Raw genomic sequence first — 16,597 nt, forward strand, 5'->3', positions numbered from 1 at the left:
CAGACTTGGGGAATTTAATGTAATTTATTACCAATCAAATCAGAGTAGAATAATGACAAATAAAAAATAAATCTTTAAAATACCTTCCCTCATCCCTCCCTTTTTCTTGTGCTCAACTTCAATCCCAGTTTTCTCCACCTGCATTGCCTTCCCAGCAGCACAGGGGAATGAGGAATGGGTTCTGTAATCAGTCCATAATACATTATCTCTGTCACTCCTTCCTCTTCATGGGGAGGACTCCTCACACTCTTCCCTTGCTCCAACATGGGTTCATCCCATAGGTGACCATCAGAAACATCAGAAACAAGTCCTTTCCACAGACCCTGCTCTTCATTAACTGCTCCAGCTTGGGTCCCTTCCACAGGGTGCTGACCTTCAGGAACAGACAGCTGCAACATGGATATCCCATGGGGTCACAGGTCCTGCCAGCAAACCTGCTCCAGCATGTGCCCTCCAGTCCAGGGGGCCACAGGTCCTGCCAGATATTTTCTGCAGTGCAGGCTTACACATGTGTGTGTATGTGTGTGCCTTGGGGCTTTGAGATCCTGGCTGCCAGCAGCTGGGAGAATAAGGACATAAGGGCTCTAATTAGCACATAGACTGTAAGGCCAGCTCCTGGCCTATATCACACAGATACAGACACAATATCCACAGAGATGTACATAGACATGTTTCTCACTAATGCATCTCCAGTCTGCTCAGCCTGTGATGGAAATAGGATAAGGCTACTGATGCTGTTTCTGCTTGCGTGTATGTTGTGTTTGCTGTCCGTGCTGATCTGTGTGGCTTGCCAAGGGGATACATATGTGTATAAAATACATGCAATCGTCTGTTTGCATATTGAGAAAATGTGCCCAGTCTTGCTGCTGGAGCTGAATCAGCCTTACTTTTCTTGGGCTACTCAGTTCAGCAACCCTAGCAACCATATGACTCTAGCCAGAGGGTGTCAGAACTATAAATGTTTCCCTAAAGTGTGACCCTTCACTAAAAGTGTAGATCAAGAATACCTATAGGATTCTTCTTGACTCCCTTCAGGTATGGGCTTCTCACTGTGTAACACACTTTATAGGGCTCTTTTGTAGGCTCTTTCTCCTTTGATACCCACCCCTTTAAAACTGAAAGTACAAGGCAAAAAGGGGTATTTTTTAAACATTGTTTTGAAGGTGCTTTCAGCTGGATGGCTGTATTTAAAATCAGAAATTGACAGTTTATGTTGGCTAAAAGCATTTTCAGTGGAGAATGTTAAGTCTTCAAAGGCATGAGAATGTTACAGACTTTCTCTTATGATTCATTCTCAGCTGTCTGTGAGAACTTCTTTTAACTATCAGGGATTTCACGACACAGTTACTAAATGTAGATGCAGCCAGGCTTTTTTATAAATGATGCACTTATTCCTAAAATGAATGGGTTTATATCCATTTCTCAATACAAATTATACAGAGATATGAGACGAGGGGTGAAATGGAAGGTGAAGTCTCATCCTACTCTGATATGTCTTACAGAATCTGCAATCTCAAAAGTGTTGCTTTTAAAATAATGTTAAGCTAGTGGTGTTAAGTGCTCTCCCTTCTCTTGGTTGTGGTTGAATTCTCTGTTGCAACTAAGCACCATGCAGCTGCTTGATTACTCCCGACTGGTGAGGAGGGGGAGAGAATGCAAAGAGTAAAAGTGAGGAAACTCAAGGTGGAGATGAAGGCTGTTTAATAGGTAAAGCAAAAGATAAATGTGTAAGCCAATCAAAACAAGAAATTAATTCACCAGTTGCCGTGGGTAGACAGGTGTTCAGCCTCCCCAGGAAAGCAGGACTCCTTCACACCTGATGCTCACTAGGAAGAATTTCTTCCTCTTTCTTCCTCTTGCCCCAGCTTTATATGCTGAGCATGATGCCATATGCTCTGGAATATCCTCTGAGTCAGTTGGGGTCAGCTCTCCTGGCTGTGTCCCCTCCCACCTCCCTGTGAACCCTGGTTGCTGTGCTGGCAGGGTGGGGTGAGGAGCAGAAAAGGCCGTGACTCTGTGCAAGAACTCTACATCAATAAGAGAAGCATCCCTGTGGTACCAACATAATTTCCAGCACAAATCCAAAACACAGACCCATACTAGCTACTGTAAAAAAATTAGCCCTATTTCAGACAAAGCCAGCACACGCTGGCAAGTAAGGATGAAAGCAGGGAACTTTAAAATGCTAAAAGGGCTTATGCAAACTGCATATACTTACAGACCTTTTGAATATTTTTGCGCAAAGGGAACTAGAACATACTTATGACCACGGATTATAGAAAAGATGAAAGCATGATTCTTTTATAAACTTAACTGGAAGAGCATCATGGAAAACTTTATATAATTCATTATTTATTAACTTAATTTAGAAATAGGGACAAGTCACAGAATTGAAGCATGAAAAGTTCTGTGACTGCTAAGTCCACTCTAGCCAATCACTCAATTTCTCTTATTTTGATCAAATCACAGTGTCTGAACATGTATGTTTATATATCTTCTGTATTTTCAATTTTCTCATTAATCTAGCTTTCATATTCTCATAAAGAGAACTTTGGAATATAAAATGGATGCTCTAAACACTACAACAGACCGTCATTTATTTGTGAATTTAACTGGATAAAATTTGATGATGAGAGTCTGAGGGACTTGTTGGCTGAAAAGAGAGGCTGCTTTAAGGAAGCTGAATAGCACCTTTCTAATATTAGGGAGAAAATCACCAAGTAGACAGAGCCAGGCTCATCACAGAAGTCGAAGGCAGGAGGGGAAGAGAGAATGAATATTCGTTTAAATGAGAGTTGGCATAAACAGGACTGTCTAACTAGACATAAGAATAAATGCTTTCACATTTATAATAATAAATAATAAATGTGATAATAAAACCTTGAAGTGGGTTGTCCAAATAAAGATTTTTTTCCCAAGTTTCCATCCTTAGGTGTTCGCCCAACAATATAAATCTCTGAGCAATCTGATTCAATCTCACAACTCTTCCCTGATTTGAGAAGTTTTGACTAAAAACTAAACTAAAAACAAAACTAGTTTGACAGTTTTGACTAAAAACAAAACTGAAGTTTTGACTAATAACTTCAATCTGAGTTATCCTATCATTCTGTGAGTTACACTGAATGTCTTCCCTGAATATTTGGAAAACATTTTTCTCTCTACAGAAGATTGGGTAAGGCTGTTTTGAGCTTTTATTAGAGATGTGTGGAAAATACTAGAGTTTGGGTTTCATTGTTTGGTTTGAGTTTTGGTGTGTGTTGGTTGGGGTTTTCTTAATTTTCTGATTTGGGTTTTTTGGTTTTTTGGGGTTTTTTTTCCAGTTTTTATTTACATTGGGAAAGCTGTGATTTATGAGATCAGGTGATCATGCTGGTGAGTTGATGTGATACATTGGATCAGTCAGTTACCCTTCATTCATACACAAACCTCAGAGCTGAGATTGCAAAAAAGGCAAAACTACCAGCAGGCAAAGACATCTTACATTATTTTGGAAATCGTGTTGGACAGCAGTTTATGCAAGAAATTTTGTGGTCATGGACAAAAATCTCATACTGCCAGAGTTTAGGGCACAATCTAAACCAAGACTTTTAGAGCCCAAAGCACAATGGATGAACCAGCAGGAATTGAACTGTAGAAAGAGAAGACAAGAAAGTCTGTGTGTTTCTGCTCCCAGCAGTACTAGCAGCAGAAACTGCTGGACTGAGTTCTAGGAAGAACAGCTGATCACTGTCCCTCTCATACTGGTTTGCCATGTTCACAATTTGCTGCTTGACTTGCTGCCAGAGGGAGTCTTTCAACTGAAAGAGAATGGAAGAAACATTTGAGATCCTAGTCCCTGACAGATGAATATATTTTGTATTAAATATTGAAAAGCAGAAGCGGTCATGGAAACAAAGACCACATCACCAGGCCACTGTTCCGTAAGTTTATCTTGTATGTTGTATTCTCACAGAAGAACCATCTTTTCTGGTTTTTTTTATCATTTCTTTCTTCATTCATAAGTCCTGTTCAGATGATGATGATGTAGGATTTAGATGATGATTAGGATTTTAGCATAGCACTGCTCAGTACATTGTCTCCATAACAGGACACTGATAGACTGGTCAGGCACAAGTCTCACCTTTCCTGGGGCACTGACAGGCAAGTCTAGCTCTAAAGGTTGAGGAAATCTCCCCACACTAACGGTCAAAGAAATCTCCCCTTTTCACATGATAAACGAGTAAAAATGTTTTGGTGAGAGGTCGTTAACAACAAGAAAAGTACTTGGAATTTTATATTTGTGTATATAAAAACTTGGATAGAATGTAGTAGAAACTTTCTGATCTTTGTCAAACATGAAAAAAGGATTTTGTTGCTTACATACTGTGCAGGGTTCATCCTTGAATAACTTTATAACATTTTATTTTGTGATTTTGTTTATACACAGCTAGAAAATGCATAATCTATGGAGCTGCCAAATATTTTTCAGTGCACTTTGGTAGGATTAAGCTCCCAGACATACTAAAATCTCTGAACACTGATTGAAGTTTCACTTGAACCGCACACTACAAGAAAGTCATAAGGAAACAAATAAAAAACAAGAGAAAATTCTGCCCTCCCAAACTTAGCAGGGTGAATATATTTTTTATCTTTACCTTTCAACATGTGAGGTACTCAGTAATATTTGAGTTTCTATGAATATCTTTCATAACTTCTGTGTCAACTTGAGCCATTAAAGCAACAGGTCATTTTAAAAGTACTGAATAAAGTTCTTTGTGTAATAGTATCTGATTTTTCAGTCAGTTAGGATAAATATATTTGGAGCTGTAGGATTCTTGACATTAAATAGAAAGTAACCTTTATTTTTAAAATCAATATTTATAGTACAAATGTGCGATTTGTAGTTGATTTCAGATATTTTCTTTATCCTACTTTTAATTTTTTTTTGTCTTTCAAATCCTAAATCTAGAGTTGGTTTCCTGTAGGAATTAATGAATTGTGACTTTCCCCCCAATTTTTAATCTCAGGACCAAAATTAAATTGTGTGATTAGAATTGGCTTCCCATTGAGTTTTATTAGGATGAGTTCTGATTTCTGTGTGAAACCCTGATGTTCTCCCCCATTCAGTCGACAGTATGTGTATTTTGGTGGCATTTTATTATCACACAGACTTAAGTTAAACTAATTATAAAGACATATAGGTTTAGATTTATTTTAAGCAAAACCTCAGAACTACATCAAGTGCCCTCTGAAAGTGCACTGAAATTGCTGTATGTTGGCAGGGATTGATTGAGGCTATCAGATCTTCTCTGTGATCATTGCTCCAGGCTGCAGTTTTTTTTCTGTGCCTACTGAGCATGGATAGTGGAGTAGTGGATGAGCACTCTATCAAAGCATCTACCAGTAGGTGATAAACTTCCAGATTGCTACTGGCTGCTCCTAGGTTGTCCCAGTGCCTTGCCAAACTCTTCTCCAATACAAAGTGTTGGTTGAAATATTCTTGAGACTCGATACACAATAGTTCAGAAAATACTATATATAAATCACACTTTATCTGTGCATTTCCCAATCGCTGATTCACAGTGAAAAATTCATGTTGCTCTTTAGTGAGGAAGAACTCTTCTTCCCTCCCTTTTCTTTCCCTCTCTGCTTTTTCTGTCTGCTTAATTTTTTTTCTCATTTAAGTCAGCAACATCAAGGATCATTCAAGACGTGATTATGTCCATTTCTTTTCTTTTGCTGTTACTATTAAAAAAATATACTAAAGGTCTATTTAAAAAAAAAAAAGGTCACATTATTTTGGAGAACTGCACAACTAACACTTGAGAAGTTATAGTACTTAAATATATTTCAAATAAGGACATCACCAAGGTAAAGCAGAAGAAAACAAGAGAAGCAGTAGTTTAATCCTATTTCTGGGAGATAAATACCTCAGATTTACAATATTTGTTGAGTTGTTTCCAACCCTAAAGGACCACAGATAGTTCCCTCAACAAAGCATGAAAAACAAGAGCTGGCATTGCACATGGCTTCTTCTTTTAATATGAAAGATGTTTGAACATAAGTTTCCAGAGTTCCTTTTTCAGAAAAATGTAGTGAGTTCACAAAAGAAAGAATTTCAGAAGGAATTATCAAACTTAGAGGAAAGGAGGTGCTTTCAGGCAGGAAATAATGCAATCAAAGGGTGACCAGTTGTGGCACATGGGAATCCTCTCAGGGGTAGGTGTAAGGATTATGTTTTAGATCTCAAACTGCAAATCTTGTTCCTTCCAGATATGCTTTGCAGCAGTCCTTAAGAAGTGAAAATCACCCAAACAGTTCCAATACTAAGAGTTATCCAAGTGATACTTGTTCTTTCTGCATAAAGACATCCTGAAACATATAGCCTGAAATTTTACCTATTGAGACATCATATTTCAAACACACTTTCTAGACATTGAAAATATTATGGAGATATTGCAATGTCATAGGCATTCACCAGCAAAAGTAAATCCCTAAGTTTCAGTTTCAGCCATTTGTGTACTTCAATACCTAAAATCACAGTTACCCACACAGCATATATCAAGCAGTGAAATAGGAAAATTACAGAGTTTAAAGTCTATTATATCTTTGCTGTTCTCAGTAAATTCTTTAAATATTAATCAAGGCTCCTGGAGATTACCAAAGGGATAATTCATAAAATATAGTTCTTTTAAGGCGCTATCAAAGGCAATATGAACTTATCAATTCAGCAGAAAAACACAACAAAAAGAAAAAAAAAAAAAGAGAAAAAAGAAAACATTGGAATGGCAAATTTATAGCTGCCAAATAACAAAACAGTATGGAGGAGAAATAATGTGAAGAAAAAATAATTAAATGCAGGGAGAAGCAAATATTCTAATGTCAGCCAAATTATAATGTCTTTACATGAAATTAAAAGACATTACTTTTCTACAAAGTGTAATACAGAATTTTTGACTGGAACATAGAGTTAAGTACTTGTGTCAGTAATAAGGCCATCTATATAAAAATAGAATAAGATGCGTAGCTTACTAAGTTCCAATCAATTAAAGAATATTTTAAAATATATTGCATCTATGTAAACTTTAAACCTTATAGCGTGAAGACTATTTACATTAAATAACATTAAATTCTGTGCTACTGACTGAGGTGCTAACTAGATTACTCTCTTTTAACTAAGTGCATTTTCTGTATCTGTGCCCTGACTCCACAAGGCAGAATTGTATTCATTTTGCTAAGAAATCATACAGAGATAAATAAGAAACAAATTTTTGAACCTCATCTGTTTTTAAGCAACTTTTTCCTATTCTTGAAGCAAATAAGCATTTTTTCTTAACTATGGCAGAACATTTTTAAATTGTTTCCAATGGATATACTATATGTGCCTCATGTCCCTAATTAAAATTAGGTTGAAAGTTAGAATAAAGTCTTTCACAAATGTGTTTATGAAATTCTAGAATAGTAATCCAGTAGGTGGCTGCTTGAATAATAATCCAGCTACTTTTAAGATGCTTCCATGTTAATCATTATGCTGAGTTTATATGACACTGTTTTGGTAGTGAGAGGCATCAAGAGATTGTTTCTGTAAATCAATGCCAGAAGTTGCACCCATGCCTGACAGAGCAAATGCCAGCTGGCTCCAAGACAGACCTTCCCCTGAGCAAGCTCGAACTTGTTGGTGACAGTGGCACTGAAAACACAGTCAAGGAGCGGGAAAAGTGACTGTGCAAGAGCAACTGCAGCTGTAGGGAGTGAGAATATGTTAGACAAACAGCTCTAGGTCAGTGGGAAAGGAGTTCATGCAAATCTGCCCATGGGAAAGACTTTGGTTGGAGAAGTTCATGGAGAGCTGTCTCCCATGAGAGGGATCCCAGGCTGGTGCAGGGGAAGGGTTTGAGGAGTTCTCCTGAGGACGAAGGAGCAGCAGAGAAAAAATGCCATGAGGTAACTGCAAGCCCTATTTCCTGTCCCCTCACACTGTTGGAGACAGAAGTAGAGAAGTCTGGAGTCAAGTTGAGCCTGTGAAGAAGGGAGGGGTAAGGGAAGGTGTTTTAAATTTTAGTTCCCATCTCTTATAAATTAGTCTGATTTGATTGGTAATAAATTCAACCTGTTTCCCCAAGTCAGTTTTGCCAGTGATGGCGACTGTTCAGTGTTCTCTCCCTGTCCTTATCTCAGTCCAGAAGCTTTTGGTTATATTTTCTCTCTCCATTCCAGCTGAAGAAGGGAGTGATAGAGCATCTTTGGTGGGCACCTTTTGTCCAGCTAGGGTTTACCCACCAGTGCCAAGCTTTTTTTTATGGATGCTGAAATTAGGTCTTATACTACTTTAATGCTCTTTAGCCAGCTTCTGTATTTCTTCTTTCTCTCCTATTGAGTTTTGATATGATACTGCAAAAGAGTATCTGCATCTACAATGATGGCATCAATTAAGTAAACCCAAAACTGATAGAGTCATTAGGCTTTTTGTCTTAGGAGTAATTTCCTGATGGAATCAAGGACAATCACCTTTAAATTTTAGAACTGCTCCTCATATCCTTGATTCTTGTAAAATGTCTTCTCTTTTTCCATTAAATAGCAAAGACCTTTTGAACTTGAGGAACCTATTTTCTCAGAATTTATGTTATGAAAACGAGGTCGTGGGTACATGCTCAAGACCTATTATTTGTCAATTTCAAAACATGCTATATTCCTATTTCACATCTTTCTTTGTTGGAAGAGTTGGATTTTTTTTTTTTTTTGCTTTTGTTTATTTGTGGTTTGGGGCATTCTTTCCTTTGTTTTGTTTTATATTTGGGGTTGTATCAGGCTTTTTTCCTAGTAGTGTAATTTCTGTCTTCCCAAGGCTTATTTCAGAGTTTATATAAATTGTGCTGTCACCAAGAGAAGATTTTAACTTTATGCTGCCCATTAAATCTGATCAACAAAGGATTTAATCTTAATTTAGTTTTTGTGCAATGAAATTTCTGTTTGATTAGGAGAAAAGTCTCTGCTGGCACATCTCTCAAGGTCATTGTAACAGGCTTCCAACTACGTCTTCTTTGTCTTGAAAGGATTCTAATCATTCGAATCTGCAGACGTAGTCACTGGCTGAGGATCTCCCAGACAGGGCAATTCCTAATTGGAAGCTGGATTCTTTTTTTGAAGTGATTTCTTTTTCTTCTCATTGTTTTATCAAAGATTGAATCCTAAGCATCTGATATATAGATATATATTTCCAGTTTCCAACCACTGGTTGTGAAGAAGTGCAGAATCAGCTGTACCTCTTAGTGAAGTAAGAGGACTTAGTGTGAGCCAAAAAAAAAATCTAACATTTTATAAGCTTAGCTATTTAGGTTGTTTTCTATGACACACAAAGAACTTTAAATATTAGAGAAATTCTTAGAAAATAATGTATTTTTTTAAGGAAAGTCAAATAGACTGATAAAGAGAGAAAAAATGACTTAACTTCCCCATCCTTTTGCTTCTAAAAGGAAAGCTGAAAGAATTTTTGAAAGCTGAAACTGCTCTCCAGAGCCTCAGTTTTACATCAGAAAACAGCATTTTTTTTACTACTGCACTTAACATATTTTTAAGTCTACTCCAAGTTTACAACTAAAGTTCCTTGGTGAATCAAAATATTTGTGTCTTTGTGACCTATGATACATTATTTATTGAATTCTGTAAATTTTTTTCTACCTAAAAGGGAAAACTTTCACAGAATCACAAACTAGGTCAGTTTGGAAGGGACGATAGTAAGTCATATTGTACAACCTCCCCACTCAATCAGGGCCATCCTAAAGCACAGGGCACAGGATTTAGTCCAGATGGCTCTTGAATGTCTCCAGTGAGGGACACCCTACAACCTCTCTGGACAACCTGTTCTAATGCTCAGTCACTCACACCACAAAAAGAATTTTCCTCATGTTCGTGTGGAGCTTACTGAATATCATTTTACTGTGCCCATTGATTCTTGTCCTATGGTTTGCACAATCAAGAAGAGCCTGGCTCCATTCTCTTGATAGTCCTCCTTTGGACATTTATACACATTAGTGATGTCATTAATCTCTCAGTCACCTCTTCTTGAGACTGAATAGGCTTAGCTCCCTCAGCCTTTCCTTGTAAGAGAGATTCTCCAGACCCTTGACTATCTTAGTATCTTAGTGCTCAGTAGCACTGGACCTGCTCCAGAAGCACTGGACCTGCTCTGTATCTCCTTGTACTGAGGAGCCCAGAATTGGGGCAGTTCTTCAAATGTGGCCTCACCAGGGCTGAGTAGAGAGGCAGGATCAACTCCCTTGACCTGCTGGCAATGCTCTTCCTAATGCATCTCAGGATTCCTTTGACCTCCCTAGCTACAAGGACACACTGCTGGCTCACAGACAGCTTGCTGTCCACCAGGATCTCCAGGTCCTTCTCTACAGAGCTGCTTTCCCTATTGCTTATGCTTATTTTGTTCACTCCTATCCATACCCCATTTCCTCAGCAGCATTTTCTCCCTCTCTCCCCATTTATTACCAATACTGAATCAGAGACCAGTATCCTAGTTTTCAACTGATCTTATGAATGTAAAAAAAATAGAAAGACCCTTCTCCTCTTATAAATTGAATCACAGTGTAATAAAGTACCATATCTTGTTGTTACTTATGGTTTTCTCTTTCAGTAGAAGTAAGACAGAAATGGCTCTTACAACTTTTCATTCTTAATGTCAGAGGATTAAAATTGGTGAAATAAACCAGTGCATCAAAACGTACTACAATATCTCTGTTGCCTAATAGCTAAACAGGTACCCTGTGAATGATTAAATAGGAAAAATATCTCATGTGAAACAAGACAATGATGGTCAGGGGATTAAAATCATAGAATTATTTAGGTTGGAAAAGACCTTTGAGACCTTTGACCTCTAACCATTAAACCAGCACTGCCAAATTCAGCACTAAACCATTGCCCTAAGTCCTCATCTACATATCTTTTAAATACCTCCAGAATGGTGACTGAATCATTTCTCTGATTAGTCTCTTCCAATGCTTGACAACGCTTTCATTGCACAATTTTTTTTCCTAATATCCAATTTAAATTTTGCCTTGTTCGACTTGAGGATGTTTTCTCTTTTCCTATCACTTGTTATTTGGGTGAAGACACTAACCCCCACCTGGCTAAAACCTCCTTTCAGGTAGTTGTAGAGAGGGATTAAGTCATCCCCCAGTCTCCTTTTCTCTTCTTGGAAGGTGTAATTGGTCAGATGACAAGAGCTGAGCCATCCCTCACATTATAAACAGACAGTGAGGTAGCAATTACTAGAGCAACAGATTGAAGCTCATTATAAGTTCTCCCATACCTCAGTCCCAATCTGTAGGCATTGTAGTGCCTCTGTCTGGTATCTTTGGACATCATTTTCATTTGTACCTCTCTTCCACTGAGGGTAAAAAATGAAACTGCTGAATATAACTCAGCAAGAAGCCTAGTTATGTTACAGATAAGAGCAGGAAAGCAGGAGTGCCCTGTTGTGTTATGGTTTCATGGTAGAAAATACTGTTTTGTACACCATGCTTTTAAAGCAGTTTAGAAAGCTATAAGGTATTTTTTATTAGACTGTACATGATAATCTAAGGAGATGGAAAGAATGAATGTCAAATAAAGTATGTGTTCCTCTGGGGAAGATTTTAAAATGACAAACTGCAGTGCATTCCTGAAACGGTCAGCTGTCTTCGCTTTTAATCATTTAATAACATCTACCCTTATGTAATGGAACAATGGCCATGGAAAACAGATTTGAAGAATGATCTAGGAGAGAAATATAAATGACTACATATCACATTAGTGAAAATATATCCTGGTTCTCTCATGATATTTGGATGGGATTTCAGTTTCAGTGTAGAGTTTTTTCCAGTTAGAAATTAGAGGAATAAGAACAGAGTTGATCGTCTTCCATGATGTCTCGGAGTGTAAGGAAAAAACCTCAGTGGCAAAAATGGTGCCAAAATGAGCACTGCCATCCCCAAAAAATATTATTGGAAAACAACTACATAAAGATGTATTTTTTAATTTCAAACTCTCAATCTTTCATATTTAGCTTTTGAATGTACCAAACAAATCATAAGCACAGTACTGCAAAATGTAAAGCCCAGTTTAACATGATACTCATTCTGATCATGAGCATCAATAAGATTCCGGTCAAAAGTGTAACAAAATGAAAAGTGGTCATCCAGTTCCAATTTAGGTTATATTTCCATTTAAGCTAAAAAACCCCAGGTAACAGCCAAAGTAAGAAACCACACTTAGTTCCTCAGACAATTGGTTCATTACAAGAATCTGAGTCATTAGAGGAATCTGATCTAGTGCTCAGGAAATGCTGCAAAATCTTTCTTCAGTTACAGGTGGTTTTTCATGAGGTCAAACATAACCGATATCTGTACCCATTACCATGCAAAAACAGTCATCAGTATCCACACACTCCAGCTTGTGATTAGCAGGAAGAATATAGGAATTAGTATTCCTTGATCTTACTCAAAAACAATGCTATTTCTGATATGGGTGACTCCATCCAGCCAAAAGGCTATATACAACATTTCTATACAGAAATTTCTTCTCATTTATACCAAGACAAAGATATTTTAACTCTAGTTTTTGTTTTTAACACAAATTATGTGTCAATAACTTGCAAAGGGCCTGTGCACACATTTTGAGACAGCTTAACTGTGGAATCGTGTGATAATAGAAGTTACACTGAATTTGAAATAGATCTCTGGACACCATTTGGTAACAGCATCCTTCCTTCTGCCTTACCCTCTGAAACAAAGGCCAATGCCATTGCATTTAGATAATTCACCAGGAGTCATGCCGCCCACTTCAGAGATAGTTGGCTTCTTAAAGAACTCAATATTTGCATTCTTTCTCATCTGGAGACCGGTGAAATCAGATCTTCCTCAAGGATATAGAATGCCAAGAATATTGTAATATATTCTATATCTAAAGTTTTCTGAAGCTGAGCAACAATACAATCAAGTTTAGAAGATTCTCAAATTTAGTGAAAGAGAAAACAAAGACTCATGTCACCAAATCCACTGGAGGAAGATCTTGTGTTCTAGTTTCACTTCTCAAACTCTTTATTCTAGAAAGTGAAGATTACACTTTTTCCTCTAAAAGCCATATCAACTTACTTTTTTGATTTCTGCCATATACTGAATGAATATCTTCAGTGAAATGATTATGGTTTGAAATGTCTCCTCAGTAATTTGCTGTATTTTTTTATTTATAAATATAATATGATAATGAGCCATGGTGATATATTCTGCTTTCTAAAGACTAGTTACAGAGTCAAGCAAAAATAAAAGAGGAAAATAATGTTGGCTACTTCAAAATATTTTATGGTGGACCTTATTCAGGAAAGCTCTATGTGACTCCCAGGCTTTCAATGCTGGTAGCACAAGTTCCTTTCTGAGGTAACTGACACAGCAACAAGCTATGTGAGTGCTTCAAAAAGTCAGGATGGATTGTTATTGATCATACCCAAATGCTGTCAAACACATAAAAAAAAAAATCTTCTATAGCATAATGCATAAGTATCATGGATTGGAATAAAGTTTTATTCACATTTTACATTCAGTGACCTTTAATTAGAACTATTTCTGCATTAATGATTTAGAGTAGCAAAACAAACAGAATGCGTATGCTTCTATGATAATTTTGCATTACTCAAAAACTAAAGATAAAAAAAGCAAATATCAAACCCACAAACAGAATAAAACTATCTCAACACCCAAAAATCATTGTAGTTACATGAGAAGCACTTTAATATTCCACATTGTAATTAGAACAAATAGGTATAATTTGTCACTGTGTAGAAAATAAAACCATTTGGTTTGGCATTAAATTATTCTTCCTACTGCATTCAATAAGAAAACCCTGTCCTACTGAAGCACATAGGAGAATGGAAGTACTTTGAGGGAACAGAGGAAAAAAAAAAAGAGAGGAAAGAAGCAAAAAACACAACAGGCATCAGAACTCTTATCTTGAACCAAATTTCACAAATGTATTCATACATCATTTTGCCCTCTGTGAGATTTGTTTGGGGGTGCGTTGGTCTGTTCTTCTGTGACAATTCATTCATTCTCATGTGGAACACTGAAAGGAATTTTATAAGACTGACATCTAATACAGGAAGCTAAAATTATACACTAGCCTTGTATTACAGTGTCATGTGCTGATAATGTGAATTGGTACGGAATGTTATTTATTCCAGTACTGTGCTTTCCTAAAATATTTTGCACATGGTGCCTGTTTCATATCAAATTTGCTTTTTTTGGTGGGGCAGGTTGTGAATAGCAAATTGCCTTGCACACAGTCATGTGTTTTCTTGCCAGTGTTGATTCAGGGGAGTCTTGCGCACTTCTGCATTTCAGGCCTGATTCTGTTCAGAGAGTTTTCATAACAGTAAAAGTCTTTGGGTTTTAACAAAATTCCTTCTTAGCCCACACTTTCTCATAGGGGGAAGAATGAAGCTCTTCTAACAGTTTCCTGTACACCATGTGCTCAATAAGATAATATGGTCTTTGATACACATTCTAGGTGAAGACTGAGGGGCTGTTGATGTAAAGTCTTTAATGCAGACTTGTTGAATGGGAGTGAATTCTGTAAAATTTCTGCTGACTGATTAGAGGATGGAAATTTTTAATTCACAGCAATGCTTTCAAAATTTATTGTTAAGCAGTAAATTAAAATATATTTATAGTTTTAACTAACAAAATCAAAATAAATACCTTAATTATTGTTGATATACACAGTATGGACAATACAAAAAGAAAAGAAAAAACCTGCAAACAGTCCCAAAACGAACAACAGGAACAAGCCCGAAAACCTTAAACTTTATTTCAAGGTATTTTGACTTTGGTTCTTTTTTCTGTTAGGAAAAAAAAAAAAAAAGAAAAAGATCCAGACTCAATTTGTTATTTAATGTCCTTGGAAGGAAATTCCAATTTTCTGAGATTGCATTTCTAACCTGTGAAGGGCATAAAAATACAGAGTACTTCACACTGTGTGTTTGTGATAAAGCCAACAGATAGAGCTGGGAATGTGATGGACTTTTATAGAGTTGATGTAACACAGACAGTCTGGTCTTGCTTTCAAAAAAGTCCTGCATGCCCCAGTTCTGTCACTGATCAGACAATTTTCTGTCATGTCTGAATCTGCTGTTAATGACAACTTTGGGACCTTCTTCATGTTTCTTTCACGGTTCTACCTATGGTCTTTCAGGTTGTCCATGTCATGCCAAAATCTACATTTGAATTATGTGTCTTCAGGTGTCTCAGATACCTGTAGAGCAAACACACCTGTCATGCTGTCTGCCAGAAAGATGGTGTCTACCCTGTCATTATTTTAGCTTTTAGAACAGGGTCCTTTCTAGCTATTCCTGATATCCACTATCCTTCATTGCCTACCTTATCAATTATTTTGTATGAGTTTTGAAACTAGGTGTTGCTTTATATTACTTACATTGTACCTGCTAGACTTGAAGATTTGGTAAAACAATCAATCTGCTCTTTCTCAATGAAAACAGTTTCTGCCAAACTGAAATTCCAGGGGCTTGCACATCCTATTTAAAAAATCTCAGTAACGTTAAAAAGAAAGAGATGTAACATCCATTGTCTGCAGAAAATAAATTTTTGACTAAATAAAAAAAAATCTGCAGCAAGTGGAAATTCTCTTTGAAAATTTCTAAGGCTAAATCAAAATGGAAATAGACATTGAGTAAAACAAGACCAGTGAAACAATTCAGACACTGCTTCCCATCTCTGTTAAAGACCAGCTATTGACTTGTGAGGCTGCATTTTGAAGAAAATTTTCTTTTCCTTTGTAAAGTCTTTTATTAATCTTGAGAATGACTATCAGAAAATAATTCAGATTCATTTGATACGCAGGGACAGTTGGATTCTGAAGCACAGATAAATAAATCAATATGTTATCCATAAACTAAGCTAAGCTAAGCAAATTTGCTGTGGGATCAGTGAGATGCAATAAACACAAAACCCCACAGAACCATTTCATAGTCACTTCATTGTAAAACTACATTTTAATTTCTCATTCCATCTGCTATTGCACCCCCATAAAGTGCTTTGAGATGCATTTTGCATGAACAGTATCAAAGAAAATTTAACTGTTTAACTCATCTGTAGGAGCTGTAGATGTCTATCCACAAAAGAAAGGAGGCATTTTGGAAGTATTTACCAAATGGATCCCATGCAACAAAGTGATAATCTGAAAATATTTCATTATAGATATGTTTGGTATGCACATTTAGTTATAGATATGTTTGGTATGCTCCTTAAAATTTTTCCATGTTGTCAAACATCCACATTTTTCTGATTTATCATCATTCCTTATCTAGGATTGGATGTAAGCCTAAATATTAGATACTCAGTTGTCCTGAGTTGCTTAAAATACTAAGTTGCTTAAAATAAAAAGATGGCAAAAGTCAGATTAGAAAAATCAAAATGATAAATTTTTATTGTAGCTATAGATCTATGTAAAATAGAGTTTACAGTGTACCTGTGTGTATATGTACATTTCAACAAGTGAAATTTACTTTGAGAAAAATTGATTTTTCTAGTATTCAGAGAATAAACTGATCAGATTTCCAGAC

Source organism: Motacilla alba, chromosome 1A (genome assembly GCF_015832195.1).
Source record: "Motacilla alba alba isolate MOTALB_02 chromosome 1A, Motacilla_alba_V1.0_pri, whole genome shotgun sequence".
Lineage (NCBI taxonomy): Eukaryota > Metazoa > Chordata > Aves > Passeriformes > Motacillidae > Motacilla > Motacilla alba.